Here is a 27,393-nt window from a genome sequence, read left to right as displayed (position 1 = left end):
TTTATTGATTGAAAAATCCGTGTGGGAGATGAGAAGGCCCTCTGACAGGAAGGCTGGTGGCATGTGTCTGGTGACTTTTCTATAAACTGCCTGAAGAATTTTACTGAAGAGCAAAGGACAGCTTCAGGTAAAGCAACTGTTATTATGAGCCACATTAGCTCTGAATTCTCTCAGTGAGGAATTTTCAAGCCCTACAATGGCACAGAGGTGATCTGTATTCCAATTCCTAAGCTCACCTTGGAAAAACATTAAAAAATGAATAAAACCAAATCAACACCTAGACAAACTACAGTGAAATGCAGATACTATCTTTAAAATAATAGATGTGGGATGGCAGTGGTCCACACCTTTAATCCCAGCACTCTGGAGATAGAGGCAGGCAGATCTCTATGAGTTCAAGACTAGTCTTGTCTACATAGTGGGTTTGAGGCCAGCCTGAGCTACAGGAGATCTTGTATCACATGGAAATTGTGGGCATAGATGGTGGCTTAGGTAAGTGAGAGAGCCTTTTCCCAGCATTGAGAAGGCCCTGTGTTGAGTCTCTACCACTGCAACGAGAAAAAAAAAAGAAAAAGAAATCCAGATACCGTCCCAGACAGAGTGCATTAGATTTACTTCTAAGAAGACTCATTAGATGATGCAAACATGTAAAGGATTATGCCATGCTGTATTAGTTAATTGTATTTTATTTATGCTAAAGTCCTGGAATTTGACTAGGAAGAAAACGCAATATATTTGAACATTCTTGTTCTCATAAGATGTGTGCGGAAAGGTTTAGAGTTGAAGGATCATGATGTTCATTAAACTAATGAGTGATGATAAATAATCATATGTAGTTATAGTGATAAAGAAGCACATATTATAGTGTTTATCCTCATTGCAATTTAGAAATCTTACTTTAGAAAGCAGTTTGGAAGATTTTTTTTTATATCAGCATTGAGGATAAAAATAACATAATGAGAATTCTTTTGACCATTTTTTACCCAAGAAAAGTGTTTTTACTGTTTGCTAGAGACATCATACAAATGCCCAGAGCAGTATTAATTACAATGATACAAAACTAGAGACCCTGAAAACTTCCATCAACAGTGAAATGGAAAAATGGTCACATAAGTCCACAATGGACTACTATTGCCAGCTATATAGCACTGGAAATAGATTGCCTCCCATTACAGACACCAATTTTCATGATAGTCATAAATGCAATAGTGAATAGATGAAATGAGAATTAAGGAAATTTCATATTGCTTATTTTTATTTAACTGGGATATACATAGTTCAGTACTAAAGCATATTAATAAAAACCAGTCACTGTTTTATTGCATAAGTCAAGAACTGAGTACGTGTATGAAAGAGGGTGACGGCTGGGCCTGAGAAGGGTACCCTGAAGATCTCTGTGTTGGTAATAATGTAGACCTTGAATGACCAGCTGATTCTCTGGATACTGATATTGTATTAATTCACTGGGCTGAAGGTGCATGCTTTGTTCAACTTTTGACATGTGTGTTAATTTATTTCAATACTAAAGACAGGTTTAGAAAATAAGACTAACTGATGTTTCCATTTGCCATATAGAAAAAAAAGACTGAACACACAAGATTAAAAACAGAGAGAGAGAGAGAGAGACAGTAGGCACTTGTTACAGTCTAGGTGGTAGGTGGTAGCAATATGGGACAGAGTAATACCAGGGAAATCCAAGCGAGTGATGGAAAGTATGTGCAGACCAAGCCCCAGTCTTTCTAACTGATGGAGGATAGCATCTTGGTTTGTTGACTGAGTAGCTATGTAGTCTCCACTGCTGAGCTGGAGGACATGGAAGAAACCGCTCTGAATGGAGAATGGAGAAATCATCCATTCATTTGAGGAGGCTAGAGGGAGAACACAACGAGATCAAGACCATATCTCAAGTCATTCAGAAAAACAGTGGGAAGAAAGAGGATTAGTCAAGCAAGATGAGGAAAGTCAGTGGCATTGAGTAGATCAGTAAGGTGAAGATTATAGTAATTGAAAGAAAAGTGATGTTGCACCTGCTTGAACTGGCTCAGGTGGTAGAAGTGAGGAAGGATTGGGACCAGCAGACTCTAAAGAAGATAAGACAAAACTAAGAGTAGGTTGGATTAGACCGATACAATCTCTGTGGAATTCAGTTTTCTAAATTTCCTACTGGAATCCCGCATACACCCCCAATGTTCTCTTTCTCCAGGCCTCTGTTAGGAGGAGCAGGAAGCCTGGAAACAAAATTTGATATGTTTCTTTGTCTTTAGAGTTTCAGTATTGGGCCTTTGAAAGGAAAACTCTTGTTCCAGATTTGGAAGGACAGAAGGCATGGGGGTTGCAGGCTGAAGGGCTTTGCCTGACGGCAGAGTTTACCCATCGCTTTGAGATGGCAGATGTGATACAGCACACGAACCAAGACGCTAGAGTCACCCATGGTTTCAGAGTACAGAAATGACAGCTGAATGCTAGCAGTTCACGCTCCTCCGACCTTCACATCTTACATGATCTCATACAAATCCCAATAGTTTCATCAGACTTCAATTTTCCACATTAAAACTCTCTCAGATGCAAATTTTAAAAATAGAGAATTCAAAAGACAAATAAGGAAGAAAATTGGGCCCTTTTCTAGTTGATGCCAATAACTGAATAAAAAGGAAATGATGGTGTACAAGAAAGCTGAACTGCTTTCAGGGATGAGGTCCTTGAGTAGAGGAGAATATAGGTAATATTGAGCACATTGTTCTTCTGTTCAAAGGGCTAGTTGCATAAGGGGGAACATTTAATTTTTTTGTATAAGGACAACACAGAGCATTGGGAAGAAGGTTTAATAACTTAACAATTTTGACATGTCTGTGTTGAAAAGCAGGGATACTGGAATACCCTTTGAGTCCAGAATTCAGATGGAGGAAGATGTTCTCAAACAGGGAAGACAGGAGCTGAGACACATCTGGTCCAGCCAGCTGTGGGAGGGAAAATGAAAGTTCTTTTTCAAGTTACTGACTGCTGAACTTCTCAGCTTTACTGTTTGTCAGTGTGTCTGCCTCCAAACATGTGCATGGGGACATTCACCCACATCCCTGTGGTTCGCCTGATGTGATGGTAATTAACATGCACATCCCTCTCTTTTCTGCGAAATGCCCTGTCCTTCTGGGCAAACTTACTCCATCATTTACGCTATGCGCAAGGCAGGATGATTTTTCTCTTCACTGGGCTCTCACGTGCACGTGATAAGTGCTTCTGTGGTGCGAGGTGATACATGACTTCTTAGAGAAGAAGTTACCATGGTAGAGTGGTGTCCAGTTCTTGGCGCATTCGAAGTCTATGCATGAACAAGCTGTGCCACTTTGGGAATGCTTCTCAACCTCTCTTTGTCCTTGTTTCCTTTCCTCTAAATTGTGGGTAACAACCGTTCATTGGACTAAAAATGAGAAGACACATGTTATAAAACAGGGAACATCCATGACAAACATTCCAGACCTTGTGAGTCTATAATGTAGGTCAGCCCTGCTCCTCAAGCAGCCTTCTGGGCCTTCAGGAAGACGGCCTATATGAACTGAGGGGGTAGGGGCTACTGCACCTGGACTCCGGCTTTGGCGTCATAACTGGCTGGTTTATATGTGATTCTAGAATGAGATGAATTTTATTTTTGATGAAGTCTTCGTGGTCTCCTGTAGTCTCACTATTTTTTTTAAGTGCACTGTCCATTTTGCCAATTTGTTTCCATAGAAACCATTGAAATTTTACAGCTTGTTTAAGTGGACCGGCAAAGAGGCACAGGTTTTTGTGGGTATTAAATGAGTTTATCCTGCTAAGTGCCTAGTGTCCAGCACAGGAAAATATGGTGGATCAACTCCAGCTATTACTATGATAATTATGTATATTTTTATAGCATGGCGGTAAGATATCTTTTATGTATTTGTTATTTCTCTAACCCACCACTCTCCTACCACCCACTCAGTTTGCTCACATAGAAGACGATGGCGCTCAAACAAAATATCCGTGAAGAGTAAGAAAATGAATTTTCTTCCCTCCACCCAAAGCTGCAAATAACGAATTCAATTTAATCCAAGGTTTCCAAATAGAAGTTCAAGTTCAAACAGTCGAGTCTCCTTTTACGGGAGGGAAGCCCTCCTCAACATCCGGGATGGCCGCTCACGTTATTTCTGCCCTTGATATAAGCCGGTTACCTGGAGTTTGCTTTCTGAGGAGAGCAATTAATATGGAAACAGAATAAAGACAAGAAAATAGAAGAAGAGAATGAGCAGAAAGGATGGAAGAAGACACGTCCACGGCCCAATCCAGATTTTGTGGGATTTCCAATGGGTTCTGCCCTGCTTCCTCTGGGGCTGCATTAGCCCGGTTCTCCGGAGAAGAGATAATGTATGAGAAATGGGCTTTGGTGTCTATCTTTTGAAAGTTGAAGTGACAGTGGCGTCTGTGTGATTTCAGAAAGGAACCTGGTTTTATTTTCTGACAAGGTCTTTCTCATTCTTTATGTACACCCCCCCCATTCTTTTTTTTTTTTTTTAAAGTGCATTGTCCGTTTGGCCAATTTCTTTCCATGGACACCACTGACAATCTACAGATTATTTAAGTGGGTCTGAGAAGAGGCAATAGTAATAAATAAAGCCCTGACATGGGCTATAAATAGCCAAAGGGCCCTGGAGTGCCTGCCTCCATCAGTCTACTCACCACCCAGCATTTCAGGCTTTACAATAAGATAGTAAAAGAACACCGGGCTTTTTTTCTTTCTTTCTGGACGTGAGTGGTAGAAGGGGGGTAAAAATGTATTGATCCTTATCTTCTGATATTATGATGGAAGTGCAGCCAACTTTAGAAAAAAGGGGCAGTTCCCCAGGGAAACCACGGATTATTAGCTGGGCTCCGGCCCCCACACTGCTGTTAGCATTTACTCTTCCATGGGTAACGAAGGAAATGGTGGATCCTAAAATGATCGCGAACAGCAGGGAAGAAAGAGGGAGAGGTTCCATCATTTTTGTTGACAGTGAGGGGGTGGATAGAGCACACAGAAGTGGCACTGCTGGGAGTTACAACAGACAGCTTCTCTGAGAAAGAATGTGGAACCCACACGGACCATCTCTGGCACTTCAGGGGAGTCATCCCTGTAGTATTCACAATAAAGGAGGCAGAGCAGCGATTGCTGGGGCACTGGACCACCAGGGACAGAGGCTGGCTCAAAGGATGAGGGTTTCTGGACTCAGATCTCCGTATACTCTACTCTCTTAACAACCCCTGCTCTTCAGTACCCGTGATGATTAGATGACACCCCAGAACTCAGACCGAAAGTAGGAGGACTGAGGCATGTAAGACATTTAAAAGGAAAATCCAGAAGGGTGTTAGGAAAGATAGAAGCAGAGACAATAGACACAAAGAAAGGCAGAAAATCAAGACTATGCTCATGGAGGGAAACAATTCACCAATTCACAGTAAATCTTAAAAGGTAAAGGAAAAATTAACGATCTGTTATTTTTCCTGCTTCTGTTGGACAGAGGATGGGGGCAGGAGGAAGTAATAAAAATGTCACCTCTATCCAAGTTTATAATGAATTAAAGATTGAATGTCAAAATAAAGCCTGTTTTGGACATCGCATCGGTCTTTTCTGTTGGGAGAGAAACTTCCAGCTAAAGCAGAGGTGGGGGCCAAGAGCTCTTTAAGAGTTCAGCCCCACTCGCTGCTACAAATCTGAGCTGGATCGGTGTCAGGCTGAGATGTCTAGTTGTCCCAAAGTCAAATGATTTGGAAAACAAAGAAATTGTGAGAAAATTTACATTTTTTGACACGATAATGCGTTGACCATGATAGCTTCAGCAATGACTTGTGTTCACAAGGCTTTTAGGCTCAATACCTGCTCTGTGGCTTAGCTTGGATTTTACCTATCAATATCCAAGAGCTGGTGGAGTTGGGAGCTAAGAAGAGGCAATTATGATGAGCAACCTAGCACTCTGCTCATAAGGTCTTTGCTCATTTGTTCAGGGAGACGAGAGGTAGCATCTATAGAGAAATCTCCTGTGCCTTTTCTGTATCCCATATGCACACCGTTGATCAGTATTTCCCAGTAGTTATAAAGGTGGCACCTTTACATATAATTTGATGGAGTGACAGTAAAATATTTTGCTCATTAAATCAAGCAGCCTAAAGTTTCACTGTAGGTATGTGAATTAAGGATCTACATTAAGTAACAGAATAATGAAAATATAACTTGGGATCTCCTACATCAGTGATCAGAATAATTAGATAGAAGTAAAAGTCTAATTGGTCTCTAAGCCACAATATGGAGCAAAGGAAACCTTCTCAAGAATGCTGGTAAATATAGGCCATTCTTTTAAGAAGCCCAAGAACAAGCCAAGTGGATTAAGTAGATAAATATATAGTGAATGATGTATCCCTGTACAAGGTGCTAAGAGACCTGCCTATTGACAATCTTACCAGTTAGAGAGAAGACATGAAAACAGATGACTAGCCAGATAAATATTGCATATAGTAATTATGCACCAGCTATAAATACAGTGAGTTGATGTTTTCTGCCTCCAGGGAAGTGCAGTTAAAATTGGGATGGTGATTTTGATGAGCAGAACATCAGAACTCCAGGAGCATGAGTTCAGAATTTTAAGTAGCCTGGGGATTGGGTCATCATACTAAAGCATTTTATGCCACTGAGCGGAACTTTATTCTCCCTGTGTCCCTCCTGTGGGGCTTGCATGTGATGATGTTAACATTCCTTCCTGCCTCTTTGTTTCTGGCAGCAAGACTCCCTGGGTTGTGATGTCCACTCGTGTTAAAGCCTTTAGCCATGGGTAATCTCATGTGGTTGATTTTTCTCTGCTTGGCTCTCCCACTGAAGTAATAGTAAGATAAACTACACCAAACCAAAATCTTAACCACTTTTTTTCACTGAAACATGCCATTTAATGTTAGAGAAGTATAGGTTCCCTGTTATAGGAGGGAAAAAAAACCCTAAGCATCCATCACATAACTATATTTTTCTTAGAGGTTTATGGTTTTGGTTTTGTGAGATATGATGGAAATGAGAGTTTTTGACATGATGCTAGTGTTCAATGTATAACACACACACACACACACACACACACACACACACACACACACACCATCATCATCATCATCCATCATCCATCATCATCATCATCCATCATCCATCATCATCATTCATCATCCATCATCATCATCATCATCCATCATCATCCATCATCCATCACCATCATCATCATCATCATCATCATCATCATCACCATCATCATCATCATCACCATCATCATCACCATCATCATCATCATCATCATCATCATCATCTCCAGTGTAAACTTTCAGTTTCTGCAATTTTAGCTAACTGTTTTCTCTTTTGTTTTTTTTTTATTAAACCATATCTTGGCCTCTTGTTATATGACACTAATAGGTCACTGGCTACAGCAGGAAGTGCCTGTCCCACGTCTGTCCTGACGAGCAAAACAATGCAGGGAAGTTCCCATTGCTGCTGTGCACCCGCCTGTGCTGGATTAGCCCAGGGTTTCAGGGGCTGGGGACATGGACTCGTGGGCTCGTTCATGCTCATCCGGTGCTTCCGTCTGCTGCATTTCTTTCTAAACACATGCTAAGGACACATCTCTTCTCAAAGGGACTCATAGTGCTTTCTAGTCCAAGTCCACGTTGCTTAGCATGGTATCCAAAGGCCTTTTAAACAAAGCCACAGTCATGCTATACCTTTTGTTGCACTCCAGTTAAACCATCCCTGGTAACCCACCCAGCCTACCACACCTTGTCTCTTCTTACTTTTGGATACACTGCCTCCTCTCTCGGGTACCATTCTTTTCACTCTCTGTATTGGATCTTCCTGGCAAGTCTTCTTCTTGACATCTCATCCTCGACAATCTACCTTACAATCCGCCTCCGTGACGTGGTCTGGAAATTTTCTCCTAATCTTGGTGTAAAAAAAATGATCCTTTTGCTTCTCTTCCCTAGTAAATTAGCTCATTCCATTCAAAGATGGGCATGTTAAACACTCTTTTCCCCCATGCCAAGCAGAATACTTGAAACCTAGTAAGGACTGAGCAGTACAGAAAAACATACATGTGGAAACAGCAGGTACTAAGAAGACACAAATATTAATAAACAGGAACCATGATGCATTACATAACCATCCTCTGAATGTGCAATTTATAATTTGACTGATACAGTCACAAAATTCACGTTCATTTTGCTCCTGTAAAATAAACTAAACCCCCAAGTCAGTCATGACTTCAATCTCTTTGTGAGTTCAAAGAACTTCAGATTTATACAACCCACACAATTATTTGTTTTTATTTCTGTATAACAGCCCATCTTAAAACCTAGAAGCTTATACTAAAATTTTATTGTTTTGTTTAAATTTCTGAATTGGGAATTCAGGAAAGGTTTGACTGGAGTGTTTGTTTTTATAGTTGGGGTTGTCATATTTACTCCAAGATCTTTGCTTTATTTAGAGGAGGTTTTTGTCTTCCTACTTCTCCCCTCCTCTTCTTTTTGACATCTCAACTCTCCAGGGCCTCCTTACATGGCTTGTACTTGGCCTAGAACAGCGCTTGAATAGATGTTCTGTTTGGCTGGTGGCTGGCTTACCATGGTGACTAAAGGTCTGACTCTGTAACTGTCACCAGTATTTCCACATACACTGTCGGTCAAAGCAGAAAGAGAGTGTATCCAGATTTACATATACCAAAATAAGATGTGGTGTTGGGGAATGTCTTTCTGAATGCTGCAAATATGTGTTTCTCTGATTGGTTGATAAATAAAGTCGTTTGGCCTATGGCAAGGCAGCTTAGAGGCAGGTAGGAAATCCAAAGGGAGAGACAGGAAGAAGGTTGGAGGGGTGGGAAGAGACACCAGTGAGCCACCCAAGGAGCAACATGTAATGGGATGCAGGAAAAGCCATGGAGCATGTGGCGATACATAGATTAATAGTTAGGGGCTAATTTAAGATATAGAGCTAGCTAGCTAAAAGCTTGAGCCATGGCCATGTAGTTATAATTAATATAAGCCTCTGTGTGTCTACTTCGGGGACTTGAGTAGAAGAGATTTGTCCCGACCACCAGCAAGCTGGGACACAGAAAATCTTCCAGCTACAATGTGGAAAGGGCACATAAAAGCAACACATTTAAGAAACCAATGATAACATTATAACCATCTTTGAAAACCAAAACCCGTGACGGAATTAGTATGTATTTGACAGGTCAGTGCCCAAAGATCTTATAAAAGTTGTTTAGCCCTCTGGAAGTGCTCAGTATGAAAAGACACAATCCAGCAAGGTTTCTATGTAGTCTCTGTGCCATAGAGATAGGATCTCTGCAGAAGAGAAAGGAGCCCAAGTCTACTGTCCTTCACCTAGATATTTTAATCGTATTTTTATTGCCTGTAAAGTTACATAGTCTCAAGTGAGGGTCAAATTCCACTTCACATTGTGACTATAGTCTTCTGTATTCACACCTGCAGAGTCAAGCAGATCAAATATATTAGGAAAAAGGTGTGTGTGCTAAACATGGACAATATACATTCAGTATATTGGATGTTGCCAGTAACCTACAGGTAAAGCAACCAGAACTTAGTTTAAATTTAGATGTTACACCATTTTGTAGAAGGGATGTGAAAACCCACATAGTTTAAATTCAGATGCCACACCATTTTATAGATGGGTGTGAAAACCCACAGATTTGAGTATCCTTAGAGAGAAGGTGATTCCTAGAACAAGTCCTCTGTGGATAAAGAGTGATTACAAAGGGTTCCAAATATGCTTGAAGAATTTGTGTCACCAAGAGATGACTTTGGGCAAATTCACTGGTGATATGTCTCCCTGACTTAAAGAAAAATAGGAGTGCTAGATATTTGTCCTTAGCCTTCGAGGCTGACAGCAAATAGAGAGAAATTTTTCAACCTGTGGGTTGTGATCCTATTAGTGGCTTATGAAATCAGTTTAGTGGGTCCGGGTCAGTAGCTTCAAATAAAAGAAATTCAATACAGGTGTAAGGAAAGTTTATATATACAAGGATGCCCAGTTGTGGGGGTGAGTATGATATCGCAATGCAAGCTCTATGTCTAACTGGGCCATTGTCAGAAATGTTTTAAAGCCCCTAAAATAGAGCCTTAGTGTCCTCTGATGAACTCTCCCTTGGTACCACTTTCAAAGGCAAAGCATGGCACTAGAGGAACCATTGGTTTGGTCCAGCATGGCATTCCTGATGTTTTTATGAAAAATATTTTGTTTGGAGCCTAGAATGACAAATAGCTTTGAGTCCAATAGAAACATCATTTTCTAAGAGAAGAGATTGCTTTACAGACAGTGTACAGCAAAATAAAATAGCTCACCTCCACAGCTCATGCCCTCTATTGCCTATAAAGACTTTTTATATGAGATTTTTTTTCTCTCCCTCTTTTCAAACTTCTATTTAGTTGAATAGATTTCCCAAGAGCTTAATTCTTCACCGATCCAGTGTTTCTGACCCTTGACAGTCCGCATGAATACTGCAGGCGTATTGGAGGGTAAGCCCTGAAGTATTGAGCAACATCTAATAGTACCATGACTGCTGTATCTGATAGGACTGGAAGACTTCCTTCATCACTCTCCGCTCAGGAAGTCTGTGTTCACAGGTAAGGGCTTGGGAAGGGGCATTGTTTTAGACTTTGATCTTCCACCTGCCATTCCTTCCTTCCTACAAAATATTTTCCTACTCTCCTCCACAGTATAAGTGCAAAATGGTTTGTTTTGTATTCATTTTTAATCTCAAATGAAACTCCTTAAAGGTAGTGATAGTTATGACTAGTAAACATGTTTTATAAAGTGCTTTTCAAGCATACAGTTGCACTTAATAATCAGAATAAATCCATGTACTGTTTATCATGAGTTTCTTATTTTAAATTTAGAGAAGCTGAGGCTTAGAGAGGCAAAATTGCTTGTTCAAAGTCATAAATGATATTAAACAATAGACTCAAACCTTAATTTTGACTCCAAACCCTACATCATATTACAGTTGGTCAGAGAAAAATGGGCCTGAGTTAACTTTCTGGACATGTGCAATTTTCGTTATTTTATTTTAAGTTTCTTTCCTAAGGATGCCTTTAGGGCATCTTTCCCTTTATTGGTCCAGTTCTCCAAATTAGGTGATAGTTCAATTTTGCCCTACTTCCAGAAGTTAATGTCACTGTAAAAAAAAATATAATAATGGAAAGTATTCTACAATGGTCAAGGAGAAATGTTTAATGTGGGCATTTTGTCAACCTGTTACCAATCAAATTTCTATATCCACTTGGTACTTGATTTGTAAGTGTGGTGCCTCATTCCTATATGTGGTAGGCAAGGAAAAAGGAAACCATCACACATTATCAAAGAGGCTTTTAGGAATATATCATATGTAAATAGGAGGGTTATTCCTTGGCTAATAAATATTTTTGTGTTAATTTTCTAGACACCTTAAGAGTTTGTCAGCTTAATGTAAGCATTAGGAGTTAACAAAAAGAGGTCCTTAACAGGTTCTGTGCCTCGGAGTGAATTATATCTAATTAGCTGAATAACTTAAGCATAATTATAATGTGTGACAAACCACATTAATATATACCATGTCTCAGTGTGAAGATCTGAGCAAAATACTGATAATAACTCATCTCTATGTGATGCTATGGAATATCTCTCTTTCCACCTTTCCTATAGTTTTCTTTCAATTCTCGGTGGATATGTGTTATATTGCTATTCTCCTATTAGTGTTTTTGCTTGGGTTAGGATTGACTTTGAAATGTCCCTCATAGGCTCATGAGTTTCAACACTTGGTCTCCAGATGGTAGATGTCTTTGGAAGCTATGGAGCTTTTAAAAGGTGGAGTCTAGCCGGGCAGTGGCGCACGCCTTTAATCCCAGCACTTGGGAGGCAGAGGCAGCTGAATCTCTGTGAGTCTGAGGCTTGCCTGGGCTACAGAGTGAGTTCCAGGAAAGGTGCAAAGCTACATGGAGAAACCCTGTCTTGAAAAACAAAAACAAAACAAAACAAAACAAAAGGTGGAGTCTAGCTGGCAAAGGTGAGTTATGGGGGTTGATCTTGGCGGTCCTAGCCCAGTCTGCCCTCTACCTGCTGCATACTCCCCTTGCCATGGCTTTGGTTGTTCATGCTGCCGTGGCTTCCCTGCCGTGACAAACTGAAGTCTTCCAGGAGCAAGAGCCAGGATGACTCTTTCCTCCCTTACACTGTTCGTGTCAAGTTCCTTGTTTCACCAAAGAGAGAAGGAACCGGTGCACATGGTAGTTACAGGCATAACTCAACACGTCCCAGGCCTGAACAGTAGAAGTCTACAAACGTAGGTACAGTTGCATCATTTCTAAGTCAGGCATAACTCAACACGTCCCAGGCCTGAACAGTAGAAGTCTATGAACGTAGGTACAGTTGCATCATTTCTAAGTCATCCTGTGCACCTCTGACTCCAGTTAAGTTCAGGAAGTCCAGGTCTTGACTCAGCATCTGAAAGTCTACTGAAGCCATGGACCATTCTGACCTCCTACTAACGGGCTTCATTCCCTTTCCCTGTTTTATGTATTTGATAACCTTTTATTGCTGTGACAAAATAAGAGAAAAAAGTCAATGTAAAGAATGGAAAGCTCATCCTTGGTTCCGATTTCAGCTGTTTCAGCCCCAAGTCAGTTGGCTCCATTGCTTTTTGACTAAGTAAGTGGGAGCACATGGAGGGGGGACTTCTCATTTCATGTTAACTGTGTATTAGAGAGAAAGAGAAAAGTGCTCAGGACAAGAGATGCTTTTCAAAGGCATCTCCCCAGTTACCTACTTCTTCCAACCAGGCTCCACCTCTGAGTAGCCCATTCAGTTATGAGATCAATGGCTTAATTTGTTAGTAAAATAGCACCCTCATAATCCAATCACTTTTTAAATAGGATAATTAACTGGAGCCCAAATCTTTATAAGTCTTTAGGGGACACTTCACATTTGAATCACAAGCGACTGGGCCTGAGAAGTTTGTGTCTGTCCTGCAGTGTAAAGTGCATTTAGTCTAGCTCCAAGAGTCCTCAGAACTCAGCAGTTCTAGCATTGCTCTAAAGTTCAAATCCAAATGAGGTCTCATCTGAGACCAAAGGCAAACAGCCATGAGGTTTTATTGGGAAGTATAAAAGGGAGGAACAGGCCATAGTGAGACCATAAGTCAGCAAGAACACTAAATCCTTTAGTGACCTGTTTAGTATCCAAGGTATACATAAACATGAGCTCCAAAGGCTTGGGCAGCCTTGACCTTGCAGATGCAACTCCTTTTCACATTATCTTCAACTAGCTTTACTTACTACTTGCATCTTCCCTCAGTAGGTCCTCCAGATTTCTGGTAATGTATGGATGGTTCCAAATTGTGCCACCAGCTGCAGTGGCCTCTGAGTGCCTAGATGGTCAAAAATGGGGAAGCAACCAGAACATCAGAAATGTGGCATTAACCAGAAGCCTCCGAAACTGTGAGCCAAAATAAATGCTTCCTCCCTTAAGCCATGTCTTGAATATTTATCAGAGTGATGAATGAACACATGCCTCTGAGTCCAGTTCTCCACAGAATTTCTGTTTCCAACAGAACTTGCAGGAGACACAGTGTTTACTGTCCACATGCTTATCAGCATTCTGTTTTTTGGAACTTACACTGAGATCATCCATTAAACTGTACTGTCTTAGGATTTCTATTGCTGTGAGGAGACAACATTACTATGGCAACTCTTATAAAGGAAAACATTTAATTGGGGCCTGGCTTATGGTTTCAGAGGTTTAGTCAACTATTGTCATGGCAGGAAGCATGGCAGCATACAGACAGGGTGCTGGAGAAGGAGCTGAGAGTTCTACATCTTGATCCACAGGCAGCAGAAGGAGACTGTGTGCAACACTGGGCATAGCTTGAGCATATGAGACCTCAAAGCCTGCCCCCACAGTGACATACTTCCTCCAACAAGGCCATCCCCCCAATAGTGCCATTCCCTATAGGCCAAGCATTCAAACTCATGAGTCTGTGGGGGCCACATACCTATCCAAACCACATCTACTTAAACAGCCTAGGGCTTCCCCGGACTTTGAGTTCACATCTTTCCAAGCTTTTTCTACAAAGCAATTTCAAAGGCTTCTTAAGCATGAGGACATATAGTCACAACAGTGACCCACCCCTTATGCCCCCTTTCTGCCTGAGTCAACTTTTCATTGCTGACTAACAAAACAACTGAGAGACATTACTTCAAAGATGGGAAGGCTTATTTTGCCTTAAGGTTTCAGGAATTACAGTATGATTGGGGGCAGCTACATTGCTGTGTTCTTGAGGAAAAGTAAATAGCATCGTGTTGGAGCATGCGAGTTTCTCACTGCATGGACACCAAGAAACGATGAGAGAATCAGTGAGGTACCTTGGAAAAGGTACATTCTTCAAAGGCAGGCCCCCAGTGACTTCTTTCCACATCTAGGCTCCAACTCCTAAGGAACATTGAGCTATGAATTCATCTGTTCATCAACGGTTTAATTTATTTTGGGGATTAGTACCCTCATGATGCAGTCATCTCATCCTGGCATCACCACTTGAGGTATAAGCTTCCAACATCTGAGGCTGTGCATTGCTGCGGTGCTGTTCAGATTCAGGGAATGACAGCCCAGCTTTGGCTTCTGGATGCCCTTTGAGCCTCTGCCTAGTCCTTCTTGTTTCCAAGTCTGAATTCCTTTAGTTCCACCTGTTACTTCTGTGACACAATCTTTAGGCTACTGTTGTTTTTCAGATCACTGCTTGCCTGCTGAAATTGCCATTGTCTCTACCGTATCCTCCAGAGAGGACACTGCTTTTTCCTGAGTTACTTCCAGAATACAGACTAGTTCTTCAACTGCCACAAACACATGTACTTTCAAAAGACTGTGCATCGTGTTCAGACTTCAGACCCCTTGGAGACTAAGGTAAAGTTCCTTACCAAACTCTTTGCTATTCACCATATGCAAAGGACCAGTTCTCATTTTATGTACATCTCTAGGTCTCTCGTCACTTTAAAAGTGAGACCCAGCATAAAGTCCCTCATCAAAAAGGAAAAACCATTGCTGTTCCTAAGAAAAACAACTAGGTTGACTTATACGTGTGTCATCAGATGGGCTGTGGACAGCATGCTTGCCCAGAATACATACTTCTTACCCCAACGGCAAACCCAGGGAGTAGAAAGAACTTACATCTTTGGAGAGTTTCTTTTTCTCTCTGTAAAAATAAGCCAAAAAAATGGTTGGTTCAATGTTAGACACCTGGCTATAAGGAGAATTCTACATCTTGTCATTTGCTGTTACCCAGAATTACTAAGTCTTTACAACCATGTAAGTGACTCTTTCTAAGCTTGTGGTACCTGCAAGTCTAGTGTGAAGGAGTTAGGCGAAATTTTCCTAAAGGTTAATAAATAAAGAAAGCATATGTGTTTTGTGAGGCCATAAACACTAATCTTTAACTTCTTACATTTCTGAAAATCACTCATAAGTTTCCATTTTTTATATATATATGTGTGTGTGTATGTGTGTGTGTGTATGTGTGTGTTTGTGTGTGTGTGTGTGTGTGTGTGTGTGTGTGTGTATAAATAGTGTACTTACATGAGCTGGTGTCAGCTTGTCTGGTCCACTCTTCTCTACAGATTACTCGTAATGAACTTACTTGCCTGAGACTTAATAGAACTGGGCTGGGAGAGGGAAGAAAATTGTGATCCTGAAAACACAGTGAATAAAAAAAAGAAAATGAATAACTGGAAGGACTGGTCACCTAAGAGCTGCTGCTTTGTTCCTGTGCTCGATGTTCCTATTTCATCCCCCTGCCCCACCCCGCCACATCATAAATAATGTAAAACGCCTGTCATTATACAAAGCCATTGAACACACCTTGATAATCTGCAAAACAAAGCAGTCTAACCTCAACTTTCTTCTTTCTTTATCTCCCCATGAAAATCCCAATTCTCATTAGTGCTTTAGCCTTTGGTGAGACTTCCTAATGGAGCAAAGGTTGATCAGCAGGTGATAGTTGGAGTAGTCCCTCCATTCCTCCCCGCTTTCTTCTTCCCCTCTTCTCTTCATACTTATTAAATAACTTGTAAAAATATTGCATTCTCCAAGTTTTGAACAATTCCAAAAATCACAGATGAAGATGTTTCTGCCTCAAGAGTAATACAGTCTAAGTTTAGGAAAAATCAACCAAACTCATGGGAAATGTTAGAAGTCAAATAATAATGGTGACAATAATAGTGTTCATGTCATGAGTTAGATTAGGAGCTGTTAAATACTCAAAGGGTGATGGGAGCTAGGAACAGCGAGAGAGTGGGCGCAGGAAATGCTTGGAGGAAGTGCTGGGCTGGGATAGTGTCAATAAAAATGTGGGCTTGAGGGAAATGTAAATGGACACGCCCATAGGCAGAAACAGCGTTTGCAAGTCTTCTTCCTTTTATAGAAGACACTTGAGTCCTGCAGAGCAGGTATGATGCCAGTTGCCAACGGATGTGCAGCCCAGCAGCTAGGAGCATGCAGTCCAGTTCAGAATGAATGCCGAGTGCAGGCATGAAATTGCAAACCGAGTCAACAGAGTTCTCACACTCCTTCCCCCTCGGTCTAAGGCTGGATCAAAAGATAGGAAGGATCCAGGGATAAAAGCCCTTTACTTGTTCCATTTTTGGTTGATGTTTAACTCTGTAAAGACAATTGTAAAAAGATTTATAAGCCACTGTCAAGAAAGAGAATACTTTAGGGAATATGGTTGCTGAAGACAGGGTTGATGATGTTACGGCCCCAAACAAAATGCTTCCCTCAGTCACTCTAGTTCTTAAAAGTGGATTTTGGCAGTCTGGTGTACATAAGCCATTCCATGAGTAAGATCCTACCTTTCCCCCTCTAAAGAGCTGTTCAGGAGCATGGAATTAGTATTCCTTTTATTACAACCAAGGGACCATAAATCAGGAGAGGGTGATTTCCTCAATTCTAGCCCCACACTACAGCCAATGAGACTCAGGAAGAAATGGTCTCAAATTCAAATCTATCAAAGGTTCCAACCTTAGAGTGAAAAAAAGTTATGAAACGACCCTTCGGAATATTTCACAAAAGATGATAGTAGTTACAAAGGAAACAATACAGTGAAATTCTCTCTATTTCTGAGACAGCTTTTCCTCGGTGGTGAATTTGGTTCCACCTAGACAAGCAGATTGCCTCTCATCCTTGTACTTGTGACTAGTAATGTGCAATCAGATTGGCCCAGCTGTCAATAGTTTTTCTTTTCTTACCCAACAGCACAGTTGTACATATGCCCTGAAGTTGGAGATCTTATTGCTAATTTGCCAGATTTATTGAGTTATTTTTTTTATTACACTCTTCAGGGGCAAAAGCAGAAAAAAAATCCAATTTTTGATGCAGCTTTAATCTAGGGAAGACTGTGGGGAACTAATGGAAATTCAGTCATAAATTCAAAAGGCACAGAACATGCTAGATGGGAGACGGGGTGGAAGGAAGATTTGCTCCGTCACTTACACTCAGAAGACTAGCTTCCAGATTTCCCAGGGAAAGGAACACCATAGAAAGGCAGGTACAGAAATGCATTGATGTCAGGAGGCTTTAGCTCTGCTCTGTGATTTTCTTGAGCTTTTAACAATGAACTTGAGTTTGTGCTCCTTAATTATGAAACTTCAGGCTCCAAATGCCCTGCAAGTGAAGCCCATTCCCTTAAGAGTTAGGAAAAAAATGACTGTTAACCTAGGCTACAATCTGGGGCCAGCTTGCCTCCATGATCCTACTCTGTGTGTGGCTGTGAACTTAAAGGCTTTGTCCTGCTTTGATTAGAGCAGCTGTTCTCAACCTGTGGGTCATGACCCCTGGGGTTACATACCAGATATCCTGCATACCAGATATTTACATTGATTCATAACAGTAGCAAAATCAAAGTTATGAAGTAGCAGTGAAATAATTTTATGGTTGGGGGTCACCACCACCATAAAGAACTGTATTAAAGGGTCGCAGCATTAGGAAGGTGGAGAACCACTGGCTTAGAAGGTTCATGACACATCTTCTCTGTTTTTGTATTTACCAAACCAAAACTTATTCCTGGCATAAAGAAAGCCTGTAGTTCATGCTTATTGAACTAAGGAAGACTTACTGTTTAATAAGAGCTGCTGCTGTGGCTTTAGCTCTGTAGGTTTACCCAATATGCACAGGCTGATCAAATGATAATAAAAAAGTAAGATTACCATGATAATTTTTATGCATTAACTTGACTGTGTTAAGAAATACTCAGGCAGAGTTAGTCAAACACTATTTTTGGGTGTGTATATAAGATATATTGAAATAGACTAGCATCTGAATCAATTGATAAAGAAAGGGGGGGTCGCCAACCTATTCGGGCAGTAGATATCCTCCAATCTATTGATCACTGCAAAATTAAAATGTAGAGAAAGGTGAATGTCTCATTTTTCTCCATAGAGAACACTGATTTCTCCCACCCTTGGACATCCACCACTCCTGTCTCAGGCCTTCGAACTGTAGGACTTTTTTTTAAAGCGCTGCTCAGCAGCTCACCATTGTGCTCTCATGCTTTAAGCAGGGAAGGGAGCTGCAGTCACTGATGTCTTTTGGACTGGAGCCAAATCATGCCACTTATTTCGAAGTTTGCAAATACTCTGGGATTTGTCACTTCCATGATTGTGTGAGTCAGTTCTTAAATATACGCAGCTTCCATATCAGCCTGTTTCCCTGGAAAACCCTTACTGACACCAACACTGTGTTGTTTCTGATCTCCTCGAACCAGCTTGAAAGAAGTACAAAGCAGAGAAGAGTCATCATTGTTTATGTGTGTGTGAAGCTTGATACCTTGCATAGTCATTTGCATTGCTTGTAATTGCACAACTACTCCTTGGTGTGGGGCCTGTCCTGGAGGGTAACCCATACACTCAGCGACACTCACTGGAGAACACCAGCCCTCACCCCTCCCAGCAGATACCAACTGCAAACAGCCTCCTAACTGGGGTAGGGCTTTTTGTCCACTTCCCCTTCTCAGCAAGATCTTGTCTGGTTTCAACCTGTGCAGGTCTTTACCATGCTGTCACAGACTCCATGTTTGTGTGTGTTTGTGCGTGTGTGTACGTACGTGTGTGTATGTGTGTGTGTGTGTGTGTGTGTGTGTGTGTGTGTGTGCATTTTTGCTTTATATTTTTTTGTTTTTGTTTTGTCTTACTGATTTTCTTCTTTATTTTGTTGGCTTTATTTATTTATTTATTTATTGAGAGAAAGAACATGAATTTGGGGGTGGGGTGGGGTGGGGAGGTAGGAAAGATCTGGGTGGAGTTGGGGGAAAGGGAAAGAATATTATCAAATTATTGTATAAACATTTAATAAAACTTTAAAATAAATAAATACAATACATTTCTCCTTAAAAGAAAAACTGCATTGTTATTTATTTATTTTTTAACCTCAATGGTGTCTCTCAAGCCTTAGTTGATACCACACTCTCTAGAATCCTGCCCAAGACCATCTTAAAAGTGGATAAACCGGCAATGGAAAGCTTAGTTTGTGATGCTCGTGTCTGGAACACTCACATGTAAGTGGACCAGTGGTGAGGAAAGCCTCCATTTGACAGAAACGATGGCCAGGGTATGCCAGTGTCCTCACTCCTGTGCTGCAGGACACACTCTCTGTAGCCTGAGACAGCACCGGGTGCAGATATTCCCTCTGCCCTGGATCTTGTCCTATGATGACCTCACAATGCACACGATGCTAGAAAATGCGCCAACCTCTTAAATCCCCTTAACTCTCTGCTATCAACTCTATTTCTTACTTTTCTATCTTAAGCTACTGACTTCAGTTACACACATAACATTTCCTACAAACTCAAATGCACACACAAACGATGAGCGTCTTAAAGCTGGGTCATGAATTTTATTCATCTGTGCTGTTTATTTTAATTTGTACGCGTGTGTATGGATATGTCCCTTTCTGGACTGTGAGTTTTTTTAACTGCAGAAACCAAATCATTCAAATTTACTTGACTGTATCTGCCACATGGTGGGTTCCTGATTCCTGTTGAACTCACATCAATTTTTAAGGAGTTTGGATTGTCTTGACGCATCAGCGAAGGGAAGAGCAAGCTGACAGTGTGTGAGAAAGCGGCTTCTGTTGCCATGAGCCAGTCACAGGATTTGTCACCAGCCCAGAGCAAACTGTTCCAGTTCCTTCCTTAGATTTCTGCCTCTTTTAAAACAAAGGCATAATGCATGAGGCTAAAGAAGTGCTCTCTGCAGCACCTCTTTTCTGGTTATTGCTATTTCAGGCTTCCTTCTGTTGGGCCCACAGCTCCACTGCGTGTGTGTGTGTGTGTGTGTGTGTGTGTGTGTGTGTGTGTGTGTGTGTGTATATATATATATATGTATATACAGAGAGAGAGAGAGAGAGAGAGACATGTATACATATCTTCATCAGACACAATCTCTGTCCCTGATTTGGTCAGCTTACTATTACAGTCTTTTAGGCAGGTCAGAAAAAAATGTGGGAAAATAGATGCCTTTCTTTTCCTTACTAGGTAAATTACCTCTCCATTCACCTATGAGGACACTGAGAAAAGAGAACGTGTTAGCTGAGCCAAAGCAACATTGCCCTTGAAGGCCTAATTGTCATTTAGAAGAGATCTTCTCTACATAGGCAGAGTGCTTTAACTGATTTCTCTGGTCCCGCTGAAGTCCGAACATAGGTTGGGTTGTGTTAGGAGATCACAAGTATTTCACCAACTTCTACTTTGTAGCGAGCATCCTCTGTAGGCCAGTTTTATCCACTGACTTTCTCAGCAGTCCTGAATCTTTCCTCTTCCTTCCTATACATTCCTGAAATATGTATCCTAATCCAACCTTCAGTCTTTCAAATTCGGTGAAAAAACAGCCGGCCTATGTTCAGGAAATATGAGCTCCCGCTGCTGGTCCCTTTTGAACGATTTGGTTCTGCCATTTGCCTGTTGCTACCCAATTAGTGCGTGCATTTGTTCCTCCTGCCCCTTGGACTATCTGAGTTCTCTCCAAACTTTTTCAGGGTGTTGGCTAAGGGTATCAGTATCATCTTCCAGAATCTGCTCCTCCTTGATTCGATGCTTTGTGTCTACAGTCCCTGCGTCTTGCACACATCCTGTCCATTCTGCCCACAGCCAGCATCACTTTCTTTGGACAGTTTCCCTTGAACTTTATGGGAATGCTGACACCATTCCAGGTGGGTACCACGTGGTAATGTTTCTTTGAGACACGTGAGCCAGTATTTACCCGGATCCTGCAGCGATGATAGACCAAAGAAAACAATTCCAGCTAAGTATAGCACAGTGAATCAAGCAGTTTATTGGACTTCCTTAGAGGAACACAGGTGAGGGGTTACTCAAAGGAGTGTGAATGATGCCCAAAGAGTCGTGTCACCAAAAAGTCCCAACCCAGCTGAAAACTGCTTAGTTGGAGTTCCCCCTCATTTGCCCTTCAAGTAGCATCTCTGGAGACAACATACAGCTGGGACAGAATTCTCTCAGCTGGGAGAGCAGAGAGAGAGAGAGAGAGGGAGGGAGAGAGAGAGAGAGAGAGAGAGAGAAGGAGAGAGAGAGAGAGAGAGAGAGAGAGAGAGAGAGAGAGAGAGAGAGAGAGAGAGAGAGAAGCTGGGATCTCAGATGAAAGCTGATGACCCTGGCCATCGGCCTCTTTGAGGGAGTGTCAACAGTCCTGATCTTGTAAGAGTCTTGCTCTGGTGATCACAGCTGCTCTGTGGAAGACAGCATGGCTGCATGGTGCCTGGTGAATAGCAGTTCATGCTGGCTTTAAATTTGTAGTTCCCAAGATTAAATTCTTGGTCATTTTCTTTCTCTCGGGGACTCAGCTTCTCCGTAGAACTGATACAAATGGCACTGATTTGTCTCTAGACCCTTCGGTCTCCAGTGACACCGTGCCCACCACTTCCCTTTTATCTCAGTGCTCTTCGCCAGCTCTCCCTCTTCCTGGTTTCTGAACCCTGTGTAACCTAGAGCTCTGCTCTGTGCTCATGTCCGCTGGGGCTCCTGTTTCCATGGGATCAAGGACCTCTTAGACTTTTAAAATTCTACCATTTCAGTAGCTTCATATCTAGGCAGATCTAGATAGATGTTTCTGAAGAGTAAATTTGAATGTCACCATGACTAGGGAATTAGGAAACCAAGACTTAAAAACTTTAGCCTATATAAGACCTTGAAATCACCCCAGAAACTTGACATGGTGTGTGTGTATATGTGTGTGTGTGTGTGTGTGTGTGTGTGTGTGTGTGTGTAAGGGAGAGGGGAGAGAAAGAAGGGAAGAGGGAGGGTAAGAGAGGGGAGAGAGAGAATGATTATAGAATATCATAGAACACATGTCATGAATATAGTGTGTTTGTTCGATCTCCAGTTTATTCAGCCTGTGTTGGGTAGGTGGAGAGTTGATAGAATTAGCAATGAGTTTTGTTAACCCTCTCCACAACCATGTCTTCAATGGGTTCTTGTTAATTCCACATTGTGTTACCTCTGGAACTTTGCAAGGTTCTCTGGGGAGTTATAAATGCTAAAGTCATGGTTAATCCAGAGAAAGACCATCAGCATTACTTCCTAAATAGGTGAACCCGTCTCCGAGAGGTCAAACTGTTTGATTCAGCATTTCTCAGAAGTGCAGCAAGGCTTCAGTCAAACGCTGCTGTTCTCTACCTGAAGGGTTTCTGACGCATTAGGTCTGGATGAGGCCACAGACTGAGTTCCTAAGATGACAGCTAAGCACTGAGAGTCTGTGTGGAGTCCAGGCTGTGAGGACCACTGCCCTTCTTGTGGGCTGACTTCCCTCAGCCCATAAACAGGGTTGGCTGCCTTCTCTTAGTTTTCTCCCTTCAACCTCCATCTGCCCTAACACCCACTCTCTACGGAATGAGACATTCTGAAGTCATTGTGTTCTGCCATTTACGCTGTCAGGGTGAACCTGCGTGCTTATCATCTCTGTATCCCAGAGTGCAAGTTGGGGAGAGGGAATCTCAGCTATGTGCTTAGTGGCACCAAGGTATATTTCAACATCTGACACATTTGTGCTCAGTGAATATTTATTGAATCCAGCAGTTTGCGGGGAACATCTTCTTCAATGAACTATGAGAACATAGTTGATATTTCATGGGGGTTAAATGTCCCCCCCATGAGTATGAATATTGATTCTTGACAGGTGAAAAATGACCACAAGAAAGCAAAGAGACACTTCACAGAGAAACACGATAATGAAGAAAATGTCTAATTGAAAAAGGTTAAGAAGTATTGCTATAGAATAACGTTCTGGAAAAATGGCTGTGTTTTCACCCCAATATCAATTCATGTGTTTGCTAAAATAAGAATTCTATAATTCTTTTTTTTTCTTCTTCACTAACTTTGAAGGGACCCAAACTGACATGTAGCAGATATTAAACAACTATCTCCAGCATAATTAATAATTTCGTTAACTTCCCACTTTAAGAATACTTGGCACATTTTTCCTATTTATGCTCTCTCTTTTTAAGAAATTATTATTTACTTTTAATTGTTATCATTTATTTACTTTTAAACTTTAAAAAATAATTTGTTTTTATTTTATTTGCATTGGTGTTTTGCCTGCATGCATGTCTGTGTAAAGGTATCAGATCTTGGAGTTACTGACAGTTGTTATCTGCTAGGTGGGTGCTGGGAATTGAACCTGGGTCCTCTGGAAGAGCAGTCAGTGCTCTTAATGGCTCAGCCATCTCTTCAGCCCCTACTTTTAAACTTTTTATTACTATTTTTTCATATATGTCTGTTTTTATGCTCCCCCATTCCTGCCCCCCCCCCCGTGTGTGTGTGTGTGTGTGTGTGTGTGTGTGTGTGTGTGTGTGTGTGTGTTAGGGGCGGGGGTTTGGGGTATGTGTATGTAGATAGAGGTCAAAGGACAACTTTCACCAACACGATTTCTCCTTCCACTGCGGAGGAATCAGGATGGAACCCACGTGGTCAGATTTGCATTGCAAACACTTCAAATCTACTGAGCCACCTCACCAGTGTATTTATTTATTTTTCATGTATATTTATCTGATCATCTTTGTATGTATTTTCTTTTTGGTGTGTGTGGGGAGGTACCACAGAGTGCATGTGGAGTTCAGAGGACAGCTTGATAGAACTTGCTCTTGCCATCTACCATGTTGGTCCTGGAGACTGAACTCAGGATATTAAGCTTGACAGCAAGCCCTTTGCCCGAGGAAGCATCTTGCCTGGTTCTCCCACATATGTTCCTTCTTGCCCAACTAGATTTGCATTCCAACTGTCTCCTACCCATTGCAGCCATTACTCAGGCACTCTAAGAACAGCCCTAGTGGATTCCTTTCACACACAAAGCAACCTCCACAAACAGGGTAAGCTGTGCTTCCTCAACTCTGGTTGGGTTGAAATGGTCAGCTGGGACAGACTCTAGTGTTAGGCCAGATGGTTGAGTTCAGAATGTGTGTGTTCCAAGTCTAGAAACTCGAACTCTCTCTGTGCCCTGGTAGAGGTCCCTTGCCTCTGGAAGTCCATCTTTGCCCCATACGCACAGGACTTATTTTTGCTAAGCAACCTTGAACTGCTCCCAAGAAGTGAGCTTTGCGAAGACATTACAAATCTGCACAAAAAACAAGGGGACATTGATGAGGCCTTCTTCAGAGCTTGCTGGGAAATTATATGCTGTTTCTTCTCTATTCAATACCCTGTTATTAATATTCCTGCCAGAACTAGCAATGCCTTCCTTCTTTTCTCCCATGGGTGAGATCTTTTATCTCCTTTTTCTTTTCACTTTTTTTCCCCCTTTTGTTACATACCCTGATCTATTTATTACCTTCATTCCACTCAATGTCTGTCTCTTTCAGGCAATTGTCCTGAATTATTTAGTAGCTGTTCCGTTTTTTTCTTTCTGTCTGTTCATTCCATCTTGTGCTTTCTTTACTGGTTGGCTTGTCTCAGTTCCTCTCTGCCTGCATGCACAACCCACTCAGCAGTCCTGTCATCTCTAAGCCATGTGGGAAAGCTGTGTTTGGACACCAGGTAGGAACTACACAGTTCCAGGTGGTAGGCTGGGGAGGACCATGCCTCAGTAGCTTGCTTTGGGACGTAACAGATTCCATTATTTTTTTCCAGGAAGCACAGTAGGCAGTTTGTAGCTGGTAATGAAGATTCATTGCTCCGTCATATTGTTAGACTGAACAGAATGTGAGTTCATTGTGTCCACGGCTTTCAGACCTCCACTGGGCTCTACTCAATGCAGCTCTAGGTCAAGGTAAAAAGGGGAACACTTTTGTTATTAAGAATTAATGTATTCTAACTTTTTGAGATTTTCATGTCTGCTAACAGCTGCAAGAATGCCCTTCAAGAGGAGAAAATCTTCTTACACACAGCTCCATATATTTTACACACCCACACGTGACATCTAGGAAATGGTGACCTTACGGTCCCCCCTGTCCTTCCAGGACCTGCTCTATGAACAGCACTCATTCTTTCTTGTAGCCCTCTACGTAATCTGTGATGAAGGACAACCGGATGGCATGGTTATATAGAGAATAAGAGATGCTACAATTCCAAGGCACAGGTATGAAGTCCAAACCAAAGAGGAATAATACCAGGAGCACTTTAGGCTAGGACGATCCAGTTCAGGGGAGATTTGTGGGCAGTGATAAGGCATCTTGATAATGCCTCAGGTTTTGATTTTCTGTTCTCCCACTTCAGAAACATGTTGAGCAAGAATTGGCAAAATGCCCTCTGATGGCTCATTGTCTAAGTTTGAGATGTTACCCACCTCCATAGCACTGAGTGTTCTTAATGCCAACTTTATTGAAAGGCACCCAGAGCTCTGGTTTCATCTATGGCCATTTCTAGCTCCTTAACTCAAAAGCAGAGGCTCCTTCTTCAACTAATATTCTTCCAGTTCCTACATGTAAATCAATAGGTAACTCTCTGAAAATAAACAAAATCCAGTCTTGTGTCCCTACATGTACAACCAAGTCTCTGCTCTTAAAAATACATTATTTCTTTTATTTTGTAGATATATAATCACACCATGTGATCCTTTTTTTCTTCCCTCCAAATCCCTCCATATTCCTTCCTTACTCTCTTTCAAATTCATGACCTCTTTTTTCATTAACTGTTGTTATATATGCACGTGCGCACGCGTGTGTGTGCGCGCGCGCGCGCGCACACACACACACACACACACACACACACACATACATACACTTATAAGTAAATAAGAAAATCCTGCTCATTCTATATAATGATACTCATACATATGTTTTCAGGGATGGAAATTTGGTATTGGATAGCCAATTAGTGTGCTCTTCCCTAAGGAAGACTGTTTCTCCCACATTCGGCATTCCTTAGTTTCCTGAAGTTCTTTATGTAGGGTTGGGGCCTGCTAGGCTGTCCATTCCCTTCCATATAGTGTGTCTATTGGTGCTGTCCTTGTTCAGCTCATGTTTAGGCAGTCATGTTGGTGAGATGTTATGGGTATAGTGACATAATCTCACAGTAAACTCCTCTTTCCGATGGCTCTTACGGTCTTTCCAGTACCTCTTCTGAATGATACTCGAGCCTTAGGTGTGGGAGCTGAAGTAGCCATCTGCCTGTTAGTATGGAAGATAATGTGTTGTGGTTCAGTGTTCACCAAACTGTGGTTGCTTTGGAACACTATAGCCATGCGATACTAATGCATATTGGGTAAAAATGGATTGGAGCGAATGTAAACAGGGATGGCACTGGGAAAAGCTAAGCTTAACGCTGTTTTTTCATTATAGCACTTGAGCAAATCTCTTCGATAGCAAGCTAAGTCAATGGTGTTGGCGGTGGAAGGACCACCAAGTGGAGTTCTTAGAAAGACTGCAGTGTGGACGCGGGGAAGCACTACACAAGAGATGCAAATGAAGTTGTCTGAGGGAGCAAAGGACTACTTCTTAACTGGGGAAACCGAGACCTCCAGAGAGAGCGTTGCGGTTGAATTGAGCCCTAAATGGTAGATGGGATTTTGGATTGTTGTTCTCAAAGGGAAGGAAAAACCTCCCCCAAATAAAATCAAAGAGCAGGAAACTGGAGCTTCATATGTAAGAGATCAAATGTGATAGGTTTAATCACATAATAAATTCCTGAAAAGTCAGTACGTTGGTAGTGCTGGTAAGGTTGGTTAAGATGCTCAAGCTTTGTTTTAGAGGTGTGAGCTTATTTTTGTTATAATAGAAATAATAAAAACTTATTCTTACAGTTTAAAAATACCCCCTCTAGGAACAATGACGATCATAATTTAAAATATCAGGTGTTTTCGGAGAGATTTAGTAGTTTGTATGTTTGAGAAAATTCTTACATCACACTGATCTTT

General features: G+C 41.5%; 1 long non-coding RNA gene across 1 annotated transcript; it reads left to right on the top strand.

Moving 5' to 3' along the window:
- On the top strand, positions 1-27,029 carry LOC131897647 (uncharacterized). The gene is made up of 4 exons (XR_009375755.1): positions 1-127; positions 10,453-10,650; positions 14,785-14,956; positions 26,819-27,029. It is a non-coding gene; the product is annotated as an uncharacterized LOC131897647 (long non-coding RNA).
- The last annotated feature ends 364 nt before the right edge of the window (positions 27,030-27,393 follow it).

This window comes from Peromyscus eremicus, chromosome 22 (assembly GCF_949786415.1).
Source record: "Peromyscus eremicus chromosome 22, PerEre_H2_v1, whole genome shotgun sequence".
Taxonomy (NCBI): Eukaryota; Metazoa; Chordata; class Mammalia; order Rodentia; family Cricetidae; genus Peromyscus; species Peromyscus eremicus.
Note: the sequence above shows the minus strand (reverse complement) of the source record. Positions and strands in the feature narration are given on the sequence as shown.